This window comes from Chelmon rostratus, chromosome 22, assembly GCF_017976325.1.
Source record: "Chelmon rostratus isolate fCheRos1 chromosome 22, fCheRos1.pri, whole genome shotgun sequence".
NCBI classification, from domain to species: Eukaryota; Metazoa; Chordata; class Actinopteri; order Chaetodontiformes; family Chaetodontidae; genus Chelmon; species Chelmon rostratus.
This window is the reverse complement of record NC_055679.1, coordinates 12,496,718-12,515,878: the sequence shown is the minus strand read 5'-3', so window position 1 is coordinate 12,515,878 and position 19,161 is coordinate 12,496,718. Positions and strand designations below refer to the sequence as shown.

The 19,161-nt window shown below is 41.0% G+C and overlaps 1 long non-coding RNA gene across 1 annotated transcript; it reads left to right on the top strand.

Annotated features, from left to right (window-relative positions):
• The first annotated feature begins 17,303 nt into the window (after positions 1-17,303).
• LOC121625911 lies at positions 17,304-18,818 on the top strand. The gene is made up of 2 exons (XR_006007926.1): positions 17,304-18,188; positions 18,317-18,818. It is a non-coding gene; the product is annotated as an uncharacterized LOC121625911 (long non-coding RNA).
• The last annotated feature ends 343 nt before the right edge of the window (positions 18,819-19,161 follow it).

Here is a 19,161-nt window from a genome sequence, read left to right as displayed (position 1 = left end):
CTGCTAGCTACCAATACTAACTGCTAAGATACTATCATACTCTCACCGCTTTAGCTATTGTTAGCTGCTACAATGCTACCACAGGCCTAGATGCCACATGTAACTGCCGATTGCCACACTACCATCATCTACACCTGCCTCTCACCAACTGCACCAAAAAAGCGGGGTGGGAATACAAACCCTGGTTCGGGTAGGGGGTAGAAAATAAAAAGGTAGAGTCAAAAGATGAAAGTAGGGATTGGATACAGACCCTTGTTCGGGTAAGGGGTGGAAAATTTAGAGGGTGCTGAAGGTTGAGGCCTAAACCACGGACTAGATTTAACAGCCTCTTCTAACATTTCCTTCAAGAAGCAACAAACCCTACCATTTCCTTCAAAAAGCAAACAAAGCAGGAAAACAAACCCTAACATTTCCTTCAAGAAGCAAACAAAACAGGAAAACAACCAAAAAGATCAAAAAACAAGCCAACTCTGTATCTTACAACCCAAACTCACCTGAACAGGCCGCATGGTCCCAAAGAGAGACTCTAGCTGGCCACACCCCCACCTTATCTAAAGTTCCTCTTCCTGGTTCTCCTTCTATTGGCAGAGCGAGAAGATGGGGCGGGGAAAGCAGAGATGAGGAGAGGATAAATTGTTATAACTTATGATCCATAAATTTTTGCTTCAGCACCATCATCAGGTCAAAATTATCATTTGTCCAGTACTTTGGTTTATGACCAAATACCTGCAAAACTAATGACATTCCCATCAGCCTCAGGTGTAATTTGCGTGTAGGATCATGCTAATTAGCCAATGTAAGCATGCTAACATGCTAACCTGAGATGATAAACATGGCAATCATTACCTCTTAAATATCGGCATGTTAGCTTTGGCATTGTCTGCATGTTAGCATGTGGATGTTAGCATTTAGCATGCTTCAGCAGTGCTTTGTGTCACCTCACAGAGCCAATAGCATGGCTGTAGATGTTTTTCTTTACCCAGGATTAGTGTGGATATACTGTGATTCACCCAGTTACTGAATTAGCTCAACCAAACTGTAATTAGTTACCTTTTTGATGTTGGTGGTTTAACTCTTTACAAAGACGTCCTTTGGCCACACTAACCAAAACGCATTGAAAGTTTTGCCCTTATCGCTATGTATGTCCACATTCCAGAAAAATACTCATAGTGAGTTGAACAGTTATCTTGTCTGTTGAGCCTGATGAAGCCAGGAAGTGGCTTTGGATTAAAACGTAAGCCGTTCTGTTCATGATTATAATGTAAAGAAACCTATAGATCTGTATCTGTACTTCTTTTTCAAGAAATAGAGCTTCATGCTTCTTTCTAACTCCCACAGCTATTTGTAATTCAGCTATTTCTCACCTATTCTTAAATGCTAGACAAGAAGCACAGCAATGTTTCTCCAGTTGCCAGGTCTATCTCTTATGTCTATTTCTGGCACTAAAGCAACCTGCCCGTAGAAAGTAGCGAATGTTATAACTCGAGTGGGATTAAGAAAGTCTGTCTCTTTGGCATGCACACAGCCGCTGCACTGTTAAAGCTTATTATAGCAGCTCTGGACATGGGTGAGTGTTTTTGCCTTTCCACAGGGGAACTCATTCAACATGTTGGACAGTTCAGCTCTAGAATCAATGAATAAAGGGTTTGTGTAGAATAGCCTAAATAGCTATTTCTGTCACAAAATTCAATCACTTATGTTTCATTTTGAGATGTGGTACATAGCAAACGTATTGAGCTCTGATCTCGAGGTGTGCTGACTGTACAGTGAACCATATGTAAACACTCTTTTGGATGATCAGATCATCTCCTTTAAGTCGATAATGAAAGAGGTACTGAGCAACTGTCTGGCTGCGTCATGTTTTTATTTGCTTTCTGCAGCATCAGTGGTGTTCTTAGTGGGTGACTCTGCATGTCTTTATATCCACCTTGCATGTACACACCAATAGAAATTCAGGTTTTTACCAATCATTGGCCAGCTGTACATGGGCAGTCCTTGAGCATGTTAAATTGGTAACTCGTATGACACTGCTTGCGGTGTTAAACACATAGCATTGCAGCACATCCTTTTGCGAGACACAGTAATGTTGTAGTGTGGGTAAATTATTCATGTTGAGGAACACTGATTTAATCATGCACTTTGTTCATCTATTTAATCAGTCTCGTGCGTAGTGCAACTTCATGGTCAGTTTCAAGTAATGTGGTTCAGAGCAGCCTGCACGAATCAATACATTAAAAATTGTATGACAACAGCTGCCTCGGTTCCTCATCATTAGCTTGGTTGCATGGAGCCTGAATAGAGCGTCAGTATGGCCTGTAACAGGAACTGGTTATTATGTTTTTGTATGTTCAGAATGTGCTGTGCAGTCTTTACCTTCACTCTGATGGATTCTTGTATCATCTCGTTCAACGAGACGAAGTCTACAGCCATGCCAGTGGCTGTGTGAGGCTGTACTTTGAGCTAAACGCTAACACCAGCATGGTAACATGCTCACATGTGGCAGTTCTAACGTGCTGATTATTAGCAGGTATAATGTTCACTGGTTTATCATCGCAGTTCAGTCTGTTAGCATACAAACACTTGCTAATTACACTAAACACCACAGCTGAGGTTGATAATGTGAGAACGATAGGAACAAAAGTGATGTGGCAGGAAGAAGAACAAAACATGACATGTGAGGAGAGTGAACTTTCAAAATAAAACAGGAAACAGACTAAACAGACTCCTGAACCACGACAGACAGGAATGTCATGAGTATACTGTACCAAAGTTTTGAATGGAAGTCGAGTTAAAATAGTTTTTGAGACATTTCACTCAAAACCATTAATGTCAACCTCATGGTGGCGCCATTGGAAAAATCAGGGGATTGCCAACGTCAGTAGGATTAATCCTGAAGGGTCTATAAATATCTGTACAAAATGTCATGATAATACATCTGATGATAATTGAGGCATTTCAGTCTCGACCGACCAACACATCCATCAAAGTCACCCACTAGCATGACCATAAATCATTCACATCAGTTCAGATACATGAAATGCACTTAAATGTGTACTAATTGAGCAAGTTGTGATAAAATGTGATACTCTCTACCATCACACATTAGCCCACAGCAGGGCTTTTTAGTGCTAGGTCGGATGTGCTGTGATGCTATTAAGTGTCAGCAACTCAGCACAGCCTGAAGAACGTCTCTGGAATTGTTCAGTAGTGTAACAGCACTTTATGGTGGCTGCTAGTAGGGCGGTGGATGGGATTTTGTTACAGACTCATGCATAGACAATTACTCATATAGACACATTCCTCGATTTCTACATCCAACTGCCCATGCAGAGTTTGGACCATTAAAACAAAGGTGGTTTGGACTTGAACCCACAAATTTCCCCGAAATTCTGTGTCCTTCTAATCCACTCCAGACCCAGCCAGAGAAAATCTCCCTGTCCAGCAGCTCTCCTCCTCCCCCTGCTGTAGTGGTGTGATTGCTGTGTCTCTAACAAGCTTACTTTAACACTGTAACAGAGGTCCTGAGTTTGTGGTTGTGGAGAACAAGCTGAAGAGTCTGTATGCATTCATCGCCTCTGTGCCTTTAAGCATAATATTTCCGGTTGATGGTATATACTTTATTGATCAGGTCCAGCTCACCGTCCACATTCACAAATATTGATGTACTTCTCTATCCATGTATACTATATTTAAACCGTATTCATGTCTGCACATGCTGCACTAACTGACAGAGGTTCCCTTCTCTCCTCTTGAAAACAAGCTGTGTTTACAGATGAGAGGTTGATGCAGGGAAGACAAATTAAAGCAGTGTTTCTGCAGGGTCCCCTCCATGTTCTAAGCTTATGTAAATTCATCCCTCAGAGCGAACCCATCTCACAAGTAAACCAGCTTTGTCAAGATCTGCAATGGGACGCCAAAAGCTTATTTTGCCCTCTTAAATGTAGATTTCTCTGCATTTCAAAGACAATAAACTGAGCTATGATTAGTCTGCACAACACGTCGCCTCAGGCAACAAACAGATCCTGTGGTTGTTAGATTTCTTTGTGAACACATGTCAGTAGCTTGAAGTAAGGGAGCTACACGGCGTTTTATTTCACCACTTAAAAAAAAAATTACATTTTATTCAAGATTATTGAAAGATGGCCAGATTGAGATATTATTTAACACCTCTCACAAGTCATCAGCCCCAGCGTGTTCAGTGTCAATAAACCTCAGAACTAGTTATTTCCTCTTCAGTATGACAAGTTGTTGATCCAAGAGCACCTTTGCCCTCACAGGTGTCAACGTAAATCTGCATGTCTCTAGAGACACGCTGAATATTTAAATTTAAACCAGCAGAGCGACAAATGCTGCTGTAAAGTGCCATAATATCCCAAGAGACTCTGCAACCATCAACTCAACCATCACCCATTTAGTATGTCCATATCCATGATATCACTAAAGGCCGTATCAGATTGTACTTGTATGAGCATATATATAAAAAGAGCACATGTTCCTGATGAAAATGTGGCTTATTTTGTCACTTTCTCTGTTTTAGCCATTTTTATTCACAGAGGAAAACTGGAACGAATCAAATAAAAGGCTTCCTTGTAATGACATTTCTGTCTTTCCATTTTTTATGCCCCACCATCTATATTTAATATTCTCTGTTCATATGGGCCAGTTCTCTCGCCCCACCCCCCCGAACCCCCCCTTCACATGCACACACACACGTACCCTCACACACATGCACAGTGGCCTTGCCTGAGCTCTCTGGCAGCCTGTAAATGCACGGGGGGAGGCAGAGGGAGAGATTCAGACCCAGAGAGAGGCCGCAGGGACATGCAAATGCAAACATGTTTCCCCACCGGTGCCCAATGTCAGCTCTCATTACATCCAGCAGCCGGCTCCCCTGGGCCAATTAGGGTACAGGCCTGCACTCCTAAAAGCTATGGGATTGGCCTGTCACTAACCTCCTTCCTATTGTTGACATTATGGAAGAATAATAAGGGAGACTGGTGGGAGGTGAGCAGTCGCAGGAATGTTTCAATTAGCGAACAAGGAGAGTTGAAGGCACTGAAAGCTAGCTTTTGGAGCTATTCTGGTAGCGTCTTCACACACATTTTCAGTATCAAGCACAGGAAAAGTGAGGACAAGGCTTCATTCTGCACATATTTCCACTGAAAAGCATGTCTTGAATATTCTAGATCCAAAAGCCCAGAATCTCAGACTGCCAGTCATCCACATGCACTGTCCACGATCTCCTCACTTCAGTGGTAATTGATATCATCACTGCACTCAGATTGTCATATTTTGAATTAGGAGATTGCGCCCAAGATGAAATTAGTTCCTTCATGCAGATAACGCAGGCATGAAGTGGGTTGGAGAAATCCAAGGCAAGGAGGGAGAGAGTTTCCTAGGGTGCCGACAGTGACCAGGATAAAAACATTAGCATTTTAATAAGTTTAGTTTTACAAATGCTGTTCAACAAATGTATAACAATGAAAGTCTCGCTTGTTTAATGACTAATGGGTAATGGGCTAATACCGTCTATGTCTGCACATGACAAATGATGAGGAAAATGATGTCCCTGCTCAAAAAAGGACAGCATGTGAATAGAGAGGAAGACAAGAGCTATCATTGGTCATTTAGCTCTCTCCCTCATCCAATCCATAATGTATCACATAGCCAACGGGGGGGGGGGGCCTCTGGGATGTCTTCCAAAGAATGTAGGGGAATTTGGAGATGGTCCATGTGGTCCACTTCAATTGAATTGCAGTACAACTTTGGCCACTTTATAAAGGAGCTGATTTTGCAGATTGTAATTCTGTGGTAATAATTTAAACCAGGAGGGGTCTAATAAGGGAGCCCAAGCATGCACACATAAATCAGTTAAAGCTGCGACAATACATATTCAATATTAACAACGGATCTAATGACGTAATGTGAAATGGAACTCCTGGTGAACCCACACATATGTATCACATATGTATTACTCCATATGATTACGCCATATATATAGCTTTTATCATTGTGAAATCCATACCTCATTTACTGATGCAATCGTTTATGGTCACTCACATAAGGAAGGATATCACATCACATGTGGACAAATTTAGCTAGTTAATTAGTGATAATGAGAATAGCTTAATCCTGCAAGCCTCAAATCATTGCGAGGGTATGTCGACATTCATCATGCAGGAATCAACCCAAAACGTCTGGTCTGTCTCTTTCTTTCTTCTCCTTTTTGACACTTTTTGTTACTCTGTCGGGCTCAGTCTATGAAATCTTGTACTTTTATTGCTACCTCAGCAAGAAGGACAGCAGTCAAAAGAGGAGGATAAAACAGATTACCTCTGGACCAATCAAGGTGAACTGTTCTTTCTGGACCAATATCTGATCCAGGACTGGCTGTATCTGGGTAAACTACCTGGTGTGGTGCCAGACTTGGCAAGACAAGAGACATAAAATGAGAGCTGCTAATTTGATTATGGAACACTTTGACCTTCCTTTGGACAGAAAAAATCAATGTGGTTAAAAGCATTGGTGATCGTAAAATGCAGCCATTGACATAAAAATCCAGCCATCTGTCTGAGATCTTTACTGGCAAATCAATGTGCAGCACTCTAAGTCAGAGAGAGAGGAAGTGGTAAGTCTTTTCATCAGCAAACGTTATTTTTCATCCAAGCTGACTTGTTTGAAAGCTAGGCCATCCCAAGTGTTTTAGGCAAGTTATCCTGACAGTGGTCTCTTACACATTAACTGTAGAGAGGCTAGTTGCAGTGAGCTGCCGTTAGCTAAGCCACTCTTACTGTTGCTACGCCTCTCAGGTTTCCCATTTTCGCACGGTACATAACGCAGTTTACATTGACAACGGTAACAGATTTACCTCTTGAATCGCACTAACTTTTGAAACATTTTATTTTACATACAGAAGTAAACAAGCTTGTCATTTCACCTGACAAAGTCATTGGCTTGGAATGAGGACAGCTTTTGCTAGCTAGCTAAAACTCACTGTTGTTTCACTTTTAATGCTTTCAGTGGATTTGTTTGAAAAGAAAAAGCCTGTAAAATAAGGTCTTAAATATGCACATGATGCTTACATACATGATATAATGGCAAAAGGCTGAGGCTAAAGCTAGCAATGTGCTAGGCAAAAAGTTCAACACTCATGATCCAGCAGTGTTGCATGGTAGGACTATTAGCCCTTCTAGCACAGTATGATTTATAAAAAATATGTTTGAAATATTAGACAGTGATTAGATTTTTGGTTTAACATTCATATTTCCAATCAGCGAGGTCCGAGCATCCCATCACTGGATGTTCCAGTCCTGAAAAGGGGTTTTTCTAACACAATCTGCAACAGTAAAACGCAGTTAGCGAATGACATGGCCTTTTAGTTGCGGGTAGTAAGCTAGTTAGCCGGACATGCTAACTTTTGCAGCTGACATTGGAAGCACATAGAGCAAGTTTAATCCATTCGTCAGACTTGTGGTCTTGTGTTTCTGTTTTTTGAAAGGTGATAAAATAAAGCATCGCTCTTATTAAAGACGCATTCACAGCGCTTCGCCATGTGGAGAAATCTGTTTGCCACGCTCATGGCTGCTCTGCGCTGATTTGGTGCTTGCTGTGTGGGGGAGGGGTTTAGCAAACAGTCACTTGTTTCACACATTAAACTAGATCTGCTTTGGGGCAATTTTTACATAGAGGAGGCCTATTTCACTGAACCGGTGGTGAATTTATGATAGTGTGAGACCTCTAATGAGTGTGAAAATCATTAACATGATACAGCTCATTATTTGCAACCATAACAAATACGAATTAAGCACTTTTTGCACAAATGGGTGATTTGGTGCTATTAGTTTCCAGGAGTGTATTATTATTATAACTATATACAGTATATTATTAAGGAAAGTAGTTTGTTTCAAGTGGAAGTCTGCTCTGAATTCTTAACACGTGCATAATATGTTTTGAAATGTAATTTAATTCAGCTGAAACCACATGATATCATTTCAGAGAGAATTTGACACGTACACTTTTTTTTTTTTTTTAGTAAGCCAATCTTTGTTTCAGTACAGGTCATAACTAGGTTAAAGGACCATGATGACTGAGCTGTGAAAGTACCATGTAACCACAATATCCTTAGTTTAAATCTGCCCTCAAAACACAGTCACATGGCATCGCCTCCATTTCTACCACTATATCTGTACTCTTTCCACATTGTTGATATAATTAGTGCGACAACACTGATGCACAAAACTCAAATTAATGTGGTGATCAGAAATAAGCCAACCCAGGTTCCCTTTGATATTAAAGAGATTACTGTGGCATGCAGATACAGTATCATGGCACAGACTTGTACAGCATTGCAGGCTCATTTCGATGTCAATAAAGCATCCAGTGAGCAGCAGCATCATTTCATCAGTGTGCAAGAATGCAGTGTGAATTGAGATTTGCCACTTTAGCAGTAACCCCTGTTTCTTGCCATCGTGTGACGTAGATGCTAAACATGCATTTCTTCTTACTGTCCTAGTAAATAAGTCATAATTAGTGGTGTGACCTTGCTGATTTATTTTGTTACACATGTTTCCATGCTTTAACATTTTCCTGGCCTCTGAACTCGCCACCATGGCAGAATCAACATTTGCATACACATGAGATGAATTTGTAGCCAGTAAACACTGTATTTGTATTTACTTGTCCTTTGCCTTCCACTGTACTGTACTTTCAGAGCATTTATGCCAAAGTAATATTTCACAAGTGAAAGACGAAACACCCTCCCCCATCTTTCAGCTGGTTGATGCCAGTAATTTCACATTTTGGGACATGCTGTATACTCACACATTTGGCATTATTGCAGTGCCACAGTGAACACTTGTCTTTACATTTTGGTGAATGTGTGCTTTTAGATAAAAGTAATCGGAAGTTTGAGAGGGTAATTGATTGCCTCTAAACATTTTAGAACATCAAGAGAGCACTGTTGAGTGGATGGTGTTGGACATTGAGGCTTAACGTGTAGCGGTGCTGATTACTTTTCTGGAATGAGCAGCGTTTCCAGTCACACACAGGTTAGGTTATTTTAGTGCACGAGCTGACGATGTGATTAGACATACCAAAAGCAACGTAAAGACTCCAAAGTCAGTAAAGCCGAATAACAGGAAATTCAAATGTTGCAGCTGCACAAGAGCAGAGATAAGACAGCTAAACAGAGAGCGATTAAAATAAAAAGCAGAATTAGAAGAATAAGAAAAAATAGGAAATAGCAGGAATGAGCAGTTGAAATGAAAATTACAAGGCCAGCACTGTACATGCAGTACCCACAAGCGGTGTACTTCAACTATTAGGGCAGTAAATTAAGAGTATTGACTGATAAAGTAATGCAATTGTAGTTATTTTCAAGTAGTGAAATTTAATGAGTAAATAATGTGATTTTCAAATACCTTACCCAACAGCATTGTTTTCAGCTTTGGATATATCTTTTAGCTTTTAGCTAACATGGTGTGTTTTTAATATTTTATTTATCTGTGGAAGGTGAGAGTTTTCTCAAGCCTTTGAGGGAGATGTCGTTGCAGCCTGTGTACGATTTGCATTGACTGCACCATCATTTTTGCTTCTTGTTCCTTTTTTGGGGACCTCCTTCCTCCCACTGTTGTTGATTCAATCACAAGTATTGACAGGGAAATTTTTGACTCCCACACAAGCAGCCGTGACTCATAATGTCGGAGCCGGGGGGCTTTTGGGCAGACTTTTGAAAAAAAGATGGCAAGTGGGTGGAAAGACGAGTAGGTGGGGGAGCAGGCAGGGGGTCTGCGCCTGACTGTGCTGGAGAGCTTTGTTCATAATTTACTTGTTTCGCCCTCTCCCACTCTCCCCCTCTGTTTCTTGTCATCCTCTGTGGGAGGAGCGACGGGAACAAGTGCATGCATTTGTATGTGTGTGTGTGTGTGTGTGTGTGTGTGTGCAGAGGTTGCAGTCTTTGAGCACCAGCCAGGTCTGTTCCAAGATATTTATAGCTCTCATTAGACACATCCCGCTAGAGCCAGGGTCACAGCAGAGAGGTGAATGCTAACAGAGACTACATTCGTCTCACACCAGCAAAACACACACTGCACACACAGAGGCACTTGATTTCAGTCTGTACCCACTACAGACACAGGAACAGAATGTACAATAGGACGCTGTTAGCATGGACCTCAAAAAAAGAAAAAAAAAACTATTTTAGGCAGAATTCCCGTTTGCAGAATCAGAAGCTTCCTCCATTTCCTACATTTGAAGCCCATTTTGGCACATTAGCAGATGCACACATAAAAATGCACTGTCTGAGCTGATCATCTGTTCAATCTGTCTGGTTTAGAGATCCCAGCATGCATTTGGTGCAGCAGGTGGCCAGTGGGCGTAGGGAGCCTGGGAGCCTGCCGTGGCCAAAAGGACACGGCGGAGTGAATGGAAGAAAACTGCATGGTGCACACATCCACACACCCACACATCCACAGACGAGGTGGTGGAGTAAAGCCTGTGTGCAGCCAACACAAAGGGTGCTGACGGTGCCTCTCTGCTTCTGCACTGAAGGATGGAGACGTTTCCCCGTGCTGATCGTTCTCTCGGCATGGCAACAGGCACCAAGCCCCAGAGAACAGGCCGTTTTCATTGGATACATGCTGGTCCTGGCACAGTAAGCTGTAAAAATAACACTGTCAAATCTGTACAGCAAAGAAAAAAGCAGAGAAGATTAATCTGATGTCAGAAAACAATGAAAAATGCTCATCCGAATTTCCTAAAGCCTAAGATGATGCCTGTTTTTTTCCAACCAACAGTCCAAAACCCCAAAATATTCAGTTTGTCATCACACAAGCAGCAAATACTCACAGTTGAGCAGAAAAAAAACAATATATATTCTTCCATTCAGCCATTAGAGTTAAAAAATGCACATATTTTCACTCAATAGAAGAGGAAATGATCTTCAGTGAACTCTGTAGCAGCAAATATGGCATGAAAGGCTTTCTTCCTCAAATAATATGCTGTATTTATGCTCTCTGATTTCAACATATACATTCATTTAATTAAACATAGCAGTGACTCACAGTCTTTTTTTTAGACTGTAAATCTGCAAATCCAATTTACAGTAAGAGGAACAGTAAACAATCCCCTTGGCTTACATGAAACAGGCAGCTATTTGGATAATTGGAAACCAGCACTTGTACAATTCTGTCTTTAAAATGATTTTTTAAAACATCTATAATTAGAAGAACAATGCTAAGAGTCCTGAGCCATCCCAACAGCCCTGTGAGGCTGTACTCAACGCACAGCGTTGCTTATAGCTAATGCTAATATTAGCATGCTAACACGCTCACAATGCCAATGCTAAAATGCTGATTTTAGCAGGTATAATGGTTCCTGTTTTCGTGTGTTTGCATTCTAAAACTTGCTTATTAGCACTAAACACGAAGTACAACTGAGGCTGATGAGAAAGTTTGACCTGATGATGAATTGGTGGCACTAGAGGAAAAGTGAGGGGATCACCAAAGCCTTAAGGATTCATCCTCTGGGGACCGTGAAAGTGTGCACAAACTTTCTTGGTGGTCCATCTCATAGTTGTTGAGATGGTTGGTTGGTTGCCATGACTAAAAAATCAACAAAAGAAGCAAAACCTGAAACACACCCCAGACAGATACCACAACCCACTACCATACTTCAGGTGCATCTGTGTTATGTCTCCACTTCCTTTCGCTTTCCAAGCATTTATTAAGTCCTCTATGTTTGCTCTGTACAAACTGGCCTTCTGGTAAATATAGGGGCCGATGCCAATCAGATATTGAAGGGGAATTAAATTTCACGTCGCTATTGTTCAGCTGGGATTTAATCATAACCATTTGTCAGTTTATGAGGTATGATGATGGTGATAAATTTTAATATAGCGCACATAACACAGGCCAACTCTCCCTCTTCATCACTGCCTGATTTCATTAGATGTGCTTATGCTGGACTGGAATCCTTGCCACAGATCATTCAGTGAGTTAGCATGCCTGAAGATGAGAAATACTGGTCCAGACTTCAAGGCTAACATATCCTATAAATCATTCATGTTGATATTCAGATGACCATTGTAGTCTATAGATAAATAGGGCAGCTGTAGGCTACAGGGGGACCAATAAGGATATCTATGCTCTGGAAAACAAAGTGAGGCTAGCGTGGGCATGATGGAGGATTATGGAGGTCAGGAAGAAACAAAATGAAGCTGTTGAATTTAACTTCCATCCCATGGCACATCCCAATATCTTGGACACACACATCAAACCATATCAAATGACACAGCTGTGTGCATGATGAAGCGGCTGGTGCTTTGTGTGTGTGTTTTGTGCATCTGCTGGCTTCTCTCCACAGCTTAAGTTTTCTGTTAACATGTCTTTATCTGCAAAAAAAAAAAAAAAAAATCTTCTTGGAAAATGATCTTGGTAAATGGTGCTGTGGTTTGTCCTGGTCTTCCTGGTTTATTTGTTTTTTTTTCCCTGCAGATTTACACAGTTGGATGTTATTTATGTTAGCCTGCTTCTATTCCAGCATTGAACTATTGAATTATAAAGCATCCAGTGTCGACGCCACAAGGGGGCATCAGAGGGCAGTGCCCTGCTGCGTCATTCACTGTGCCCCCTCTCCTGCATAAAAGCAAGTCTATGTTTTTTATCCGTCATCCATGTAAGTCTAGCGGTGACTGTGGGAAATGGAAGTCCATCTTTTCAGACTCAGAACAGACTGAGATTATTTGGATATTTTGTCTGTTGTCAGTTTGCTGTGACCTTGTTATGTGTTATGTGCAACACAGTCAACAGCATGAAACTAATGCATGAGAACTGCAAGGAGGTGAAGAGGAGGAGACAGGCTGCAGGAGACAGATGTGACCCAGAGAGAGGATGCAGATGTGTCATACAGGAGGCCTAAACATGGCTGTTTGTAGCGACATGTCGTCTGACCTCCTGTCCCAACCTGCGAACGTTTTGATTTTACGAGCCACAATAGCAAACAAAAATGACTCTGAATAAATGCTGATGTTACTAATCTTTCCCATATCAACCTCAAAGCTGATATAAAAAATGTACATACTGTATGTCCAGGTTGTGTTCTCGACCTGTTTTTGCTGCCCACATGTGGCCAAAAACTGGCAATTGCAGGTTTAAATTTAGATTTTGTTTACATGATGCATAGTCCTACACACAGTTCTATTTAATCAAACATCTAGCCCCCATTGGTTTCTGATTATTAAATCCCTTCATAAGTCTCACTGGAAAGCACATATTACATGTGAAGCACATATTATATGTGACCCTGCACGAGTGCTTTTTATGTGAAGCACTTTGCAACCTTGTTAAGAAAAGGTGCCCCTAAAAGCTCGATCCAACCGATGGAAATGAGCTTGTTACTGTGGACAGGAAATAAACAGAATATCCTTTATACCTCCTGGAGGATAATTATAACTCTTACACTGCCAGTGAGTTCAAATCATTTCTGCTGATAAACCCACTGACAAATAACACGTGACCCTGCGACTGCATGCAGATTTTAGCTGGTTTCCGTCTTCTGACTGTACGGTTGAGTCCCACCACTTCCAGTGAACGAGCTCAGACGCCAATTGTACCCAAAACATCCAGCACAAAATGAAAATAAGAAGTTAATCACAATCGCTGCTGAAGAAGTTAAAGCATAGCAGGAGTTGATGAACCAAGCCAGACCTAAAAGACCGGGACACAACCTGTTCTATGTCTGCCAGATATGTGACAATCCAACCATTACCCATAACAGCTTGACCCAATGACAGTATATCAGGGATGAATTTTTTGAGTTTATTGCTGCATTAAATGATATTCTCTCCCCTGTGGCCAAAAAAATCACACACACACACAATTAAGCATGACTTAATTGCAATAACAAAAGATGCAACAAAGATGGCCGTATTTGGCTGAATGCCAATTAGAAGATTGTGTTCGGTCATAAATGAAGATGCCAACAGTTCAAAGAGGTCAAACATCTGTGCGCCTGTTGCAGGTGCATGTGTCACTTAAATGTCGAGGGGAATAACCTAAGAAATCGTGACTTTATTGCAAAACATGGAAAGGCCCATACAAAAAGCAATGTGGTTATAAAAGGCATTTTCAAAACTAAAGCCTTAAACCTCGAGCGATGCAATTTATTTCATGTAAATTCAGCTGCTGGTATCACATACCTCGACTGAATGGCTAAACCACATTGCGGAAAGCAAATGAATATTCACACAATCACAACTGAACCTCTCAGGATACTACTCCTGACGTACACCACAGACCTGAAGTCTGCTGACAACATCCGCACTATACACTCTCCAGTACAAGTGATTAACACGACATCCAGAGAGACTGCAGCTGTCGTTTTGTCTCTATGTAACTGATGCTGTTAATGAGGGCAAATTTCCTTGGCTGTATTATTTAGTGGACATTATTTCTTGCGTTACACTGTTTGGATTATTGTGAAATCTGTGATGAAGAACCTTCAGTGCCGAGACAGGGAGCGAAGAGAAAAACAAAAGTTGGCGAGGTGAAAACGAGGCAGGAAGTACTAATATTTTTCTTTTTAATCAAAGAGTAAACATTTGAGGAGGTGTCCAGAGGGCAGTCCAGGACAGAACCAGCTCTCCTGACCAGCTCATTCAGTGTCTTTCTGTCCCTGTCAGAGCTCCCACAGCCCCAGCAGACCACTGCTTAAAAGATGGCAGATGCAGCAATAGAATGATAAAAAGTTTTTAACAGTGTCCTACATACGCTCAGTCTTCTGAGCAGATGGAGATGACTTTGGCCCTTCCTGTTCAGGACACCTGTGTTGGTGGTACCTGTGTGTTCTTGGGGTGAACACCCAGGTATTTGTACTCCCCCACGACATCAGTGTCCAAACTTGTCCAACTTTGGTTTCGGCACCAAAACTGCTTCAGGTGAAGATCATGGTTTCAGATAAAAGAGCATGTTAATTAACTGCTTTGCTAAGTTCGGAAGTAGGGCCTCATCCCAGCTGTAACAAGGTAAAGCATGCCTATCTAGCTTCGTCCAAATGAAAAACAATCTGTATTTAAAGAGTTTGGTGTCTTTTTGTATCACATTTCCAAGATAAAGAACAAGAAAATGAATGGAGTAGAATAAATTGTCTGTTTATTTGCTCTAACGTGAGATACCTTTGGCATCCTCAGCTAGCTATCTTAGAGATAATTATTTCCAAAGGCAAGGGCCTGTCATTAGCTACCTGTACTGTTATATGGGATTACAGGTTCAGGAAATAGCTGCTCAGGGCTGAAACTTCATTAGTGTGCTGATAGTGGCTTTATTTTCCTGCTCTTTTTTCTTTTGGGAAGATTTATACACCAGCAACTTCATCCGAACCTGCATTAGATGGTGTACACTAGCATGTTACATATGATAAAATCTGCTATCTTATTTAAGCAGACAGAATCCACAGTCATAGGCTTGAAATGAGAACTATTTGTTTACCTCAGTAAGACCCATATTTAAAATGACTGTGAATTTTAAGTGGCAAATCTGGCACTATCGTCAGCATTGTAAGCTGTAATGTGTTGTGCCAGAGTGGAGGTAAGTGCGAGCAGTCGCTTGAACCTCAGGCCGGAGGAAAGTCATGAAAAGTCATGAAATCTGATCATGAAACTGTTTGGAGGATGCAAAATAACATTAAATCAATGCATGTATCCCTCAACAATCTGCTGAGGTTATGAATGAGGATATCACTCAGGGCCTTGAAGTGACCATGAGGGAGGCCAGGAGAGAGTTACTGTATGTGTACTTAAAACACAATGAGCTCTCTGTCAAGTACATGTTGCCCCCTGATGGTGCTGAAAATAGCTGCTAACAGTATGCAAGATGCTTTTGATGGTGGCGTCTGCCCTCTAGTGGTACAAAAACAGACTTTACTTGAGAAGCTCTGTCGTCTGATGAAAAATCACTTTAATATCCCTCATACACAACTACACTAAGTGTAATCCAGTTGGGATGTTTCCTTAATCAAATCACTGTAATTTTCCTGTGGGATGTGGCTATTTTGTGGTTTTGCATCGCAATTGCATTATTTTGAATCTGATTACAGTAGTTAATTACATTTCCAAAAGATGACTGGTGTGGAGGGATTGTGGGTGTAATGTAGTCTTGTGTTCTTTAATTAAGACAAAAGACCACATTGAAGACACTATGAAGTGAAATACCAGAGTTATATTCCCATCTCGGCTTACTTTGCGTTGTCATTTTGTGTGGTTTAAATTATTCAACTTTCATGTATGATGTTTCAGCACCAAGGGAAATGAGTGTTGTTTAGTTGGGTCTTACTAAATCAAATTAAATGTATAATAAGTTCAAAAGAGTTTTTCGTTATATATCAAATGGCTTACTTGGTATTGCTCCACAAACAAATCAAACATTTCGCCACTGACATACGTACAGGGCCTTACAGGGTTATCTTCAATTGAAAAATAATGTAAATCAAACTACCCTTTCAGTGAATAAAGATGAAAAACAACTCTACCCTGTCAGTTATTTTTCTTGCACTCATCCAGAAGAATATCAGAAATATCATTTGAAAAGGTCAGTGCTCTGTACAAACTACTTATTTTACTGGTCATTACTTTATAAAAGGCGTCTCACTCCTTTTGAACAGAAGGGGGATGTAAATGATGAGATATATCTCTTTTTAGACTGTAGGTGACAGCAGTTGATGATAAATTCGCAGGATAATGGGGCAAAAAAACAAAGGCTATAACCACCCAGTAAATAAAAACAATTATTATCCTTTTCCTAATGTTGTTTTTAAGTCTCATTTTGTTAAGATTTGATTGTTGATTTGATGCTGTTGATCCATATAACTTTTTTTTTTCCCGCTTGTTTGAAGAGGATGCCTAAGTGTTTTGTTGGAATATTATCGAAATGGATGAATTCCAAAATAGCCAACAAATAATGAATAAAAGTGGTAATATTTTTTAAAGCGAAAAAGGGAAAGAAATGAATATAAATGAAATTTAAATGATTATGCAGCATTGGGGAAATGTGCTAAAGGGTTAACTGGTGACTGACAATAGCTGTACCATGAAAACTGACATTATGCCATAAAATTGTAAAATATAAAGAAAATAATTTAAACAACATTATTTCTATAAACCTCATTTCGTTGAAACTGATACTGATCAGTCAGTTTCGTATGTGTCATTCCACACCAGTAGATGGCAGCACCGCCGTTCAGCCCTACCGGTAGTTTCGGAAAGCAAAGGATTATGGGTGTTTCTGTTATATAACCCAACGTTCGCCCCGCGTTGTCACGTACTTTTTATTGGAAGGAGCAGCGGGTTGGACGTGTTGTTTGAGTTCCAAATAGTTAATAAATAATTGTTGTTTTTTTTGTAGTTTTTAAGATTTAAAGAGAGTAGTTCGTTAGAAAAGGCTATCCCTGCCAGGTTTTACTTTTTTTAAAACTCAGAAGAAGGCATCTTTGACTTGTTCTTCAGCGAAGAGAAACGAAACCCGCCAAGTCACTCATCCGGAATTGACATTTTTTAATAGTTTTTTTCGGTCGGATATGTGTTTAGAAACAATGGACACCAACTCGAAACGCATAAAAACCGACTGTCTGAGGAAAACCATGAAAGCTGGATCGAAGTTGAGGTGGAGACTGCTCCATGTCTCCGCAGAGGAGGACGAGGCCTTCAAACATTTTCGAGCCAGCGCGATGAGGGCGACCATCCGAAAATACCTCCGCCGGCAACAGAGGCGGCCACAGCTGGCTAAATTCACCAGAATCATTGGAGACGTGGACGAGAAAGAGAAAAGGGATTGCGAGTACGAGGAAAGTCCCACCGCGGCCTGTGTTCACCCTCACCAACCGGGAGCAATGGCGCCGGAAAACACCACGCAGTACCTGATGGGTCATGTGTATGAAGATATGAAGATGAACAAAGTCCAGACGGTTCCAGTTTCACATGAAACATCTGCACTTCTGTATGCGGGGTCTCTTTCACCCAGTAGTGTGTACACTGCTCTGGACTCTGGTTATGAGAGCTGCCTTGCCTTCCAGCAGAGGGACTTTGATGAAGTGTTTGGCTTGTATTGGTAACCGGAAGAAACTGGTTGGTCTACGTGGCCTTGTGAAACTGGTTTGGCGTCCTTTCCAGCACTGACTTTCTATTACGGACAAATAAAAAGGTGTGAAATAGCATAGTAAATGCCTAACATGAGTACGATGCATGTATCTTGTGATATTTTGTAAACCGTGTCATATTGTGTGATTTCCATGTCGCATGATTCATGGTTGGGCTTCATTTGTCTCACAGCGGCGCACTGGACGGTGCCCGCCCAGAAGGCAGCGCTCCTGAGCCCTGCCCTGCGCCGCACAGAGGAACGAATCAAACGCACGCACCTCGGCTCTGGCCTGGCCACGGATTGTGAACCCAGGTAAACCCGGGCAGGTATTGTGTTGTACTGCATTGTCGTTGATGACAATAGTAGTAGATTGTGATGCGATGTTGGACCCATCAACAGTCACTGTTGTCTGAGCGTTTTCCAGGTCACCCCTGCCAGGACAAAAGGCTCTGCTGTGAGAGGAGCAGGAGGCAAGGAGGTCAGTCTTCACGTGACTGACACAAGGTGACATTATTGCCCATTGGTTATCTTGACTGTTTCCAGGAAGATTGAAGTTGAAATAAGTCTATTGGTAATCCTGGCCAAATATTTGTACCAGTGTTAAAATTAGTGTGAACTTCTATTTATATACTGTAAGATTACGAGGTGTGTTAGTTGAAGGATAACTTTGTTCAATAAAAGTGCTTTATCATATCATTATTGACCTGTTGTGTGATTAATTCATTTGAGTTTTTTAAATTTGAACCATTTGTAGTGAAACTGCTGATAAGGTGTAATTTCAATTGCACAGTGTAAAATGCATTATTGAAAATTTGCAACAATTTTATGGCCTTATTAAGTCAAGGTTCCCGACATATGCATACATCTGCATGTACCAATACATTTATATGACAATAAATTGGTCTGTGTGCAGTTTAAGCCTGATCACACTAAAACTACTGCCACAAAGACATTTTGTAACAATGTTCACACTTGTTTGAGGGATTTCTTGTTTGTGTGAAGTGAGATTCCTCCCCTGTGATCCACAAGGAGATGA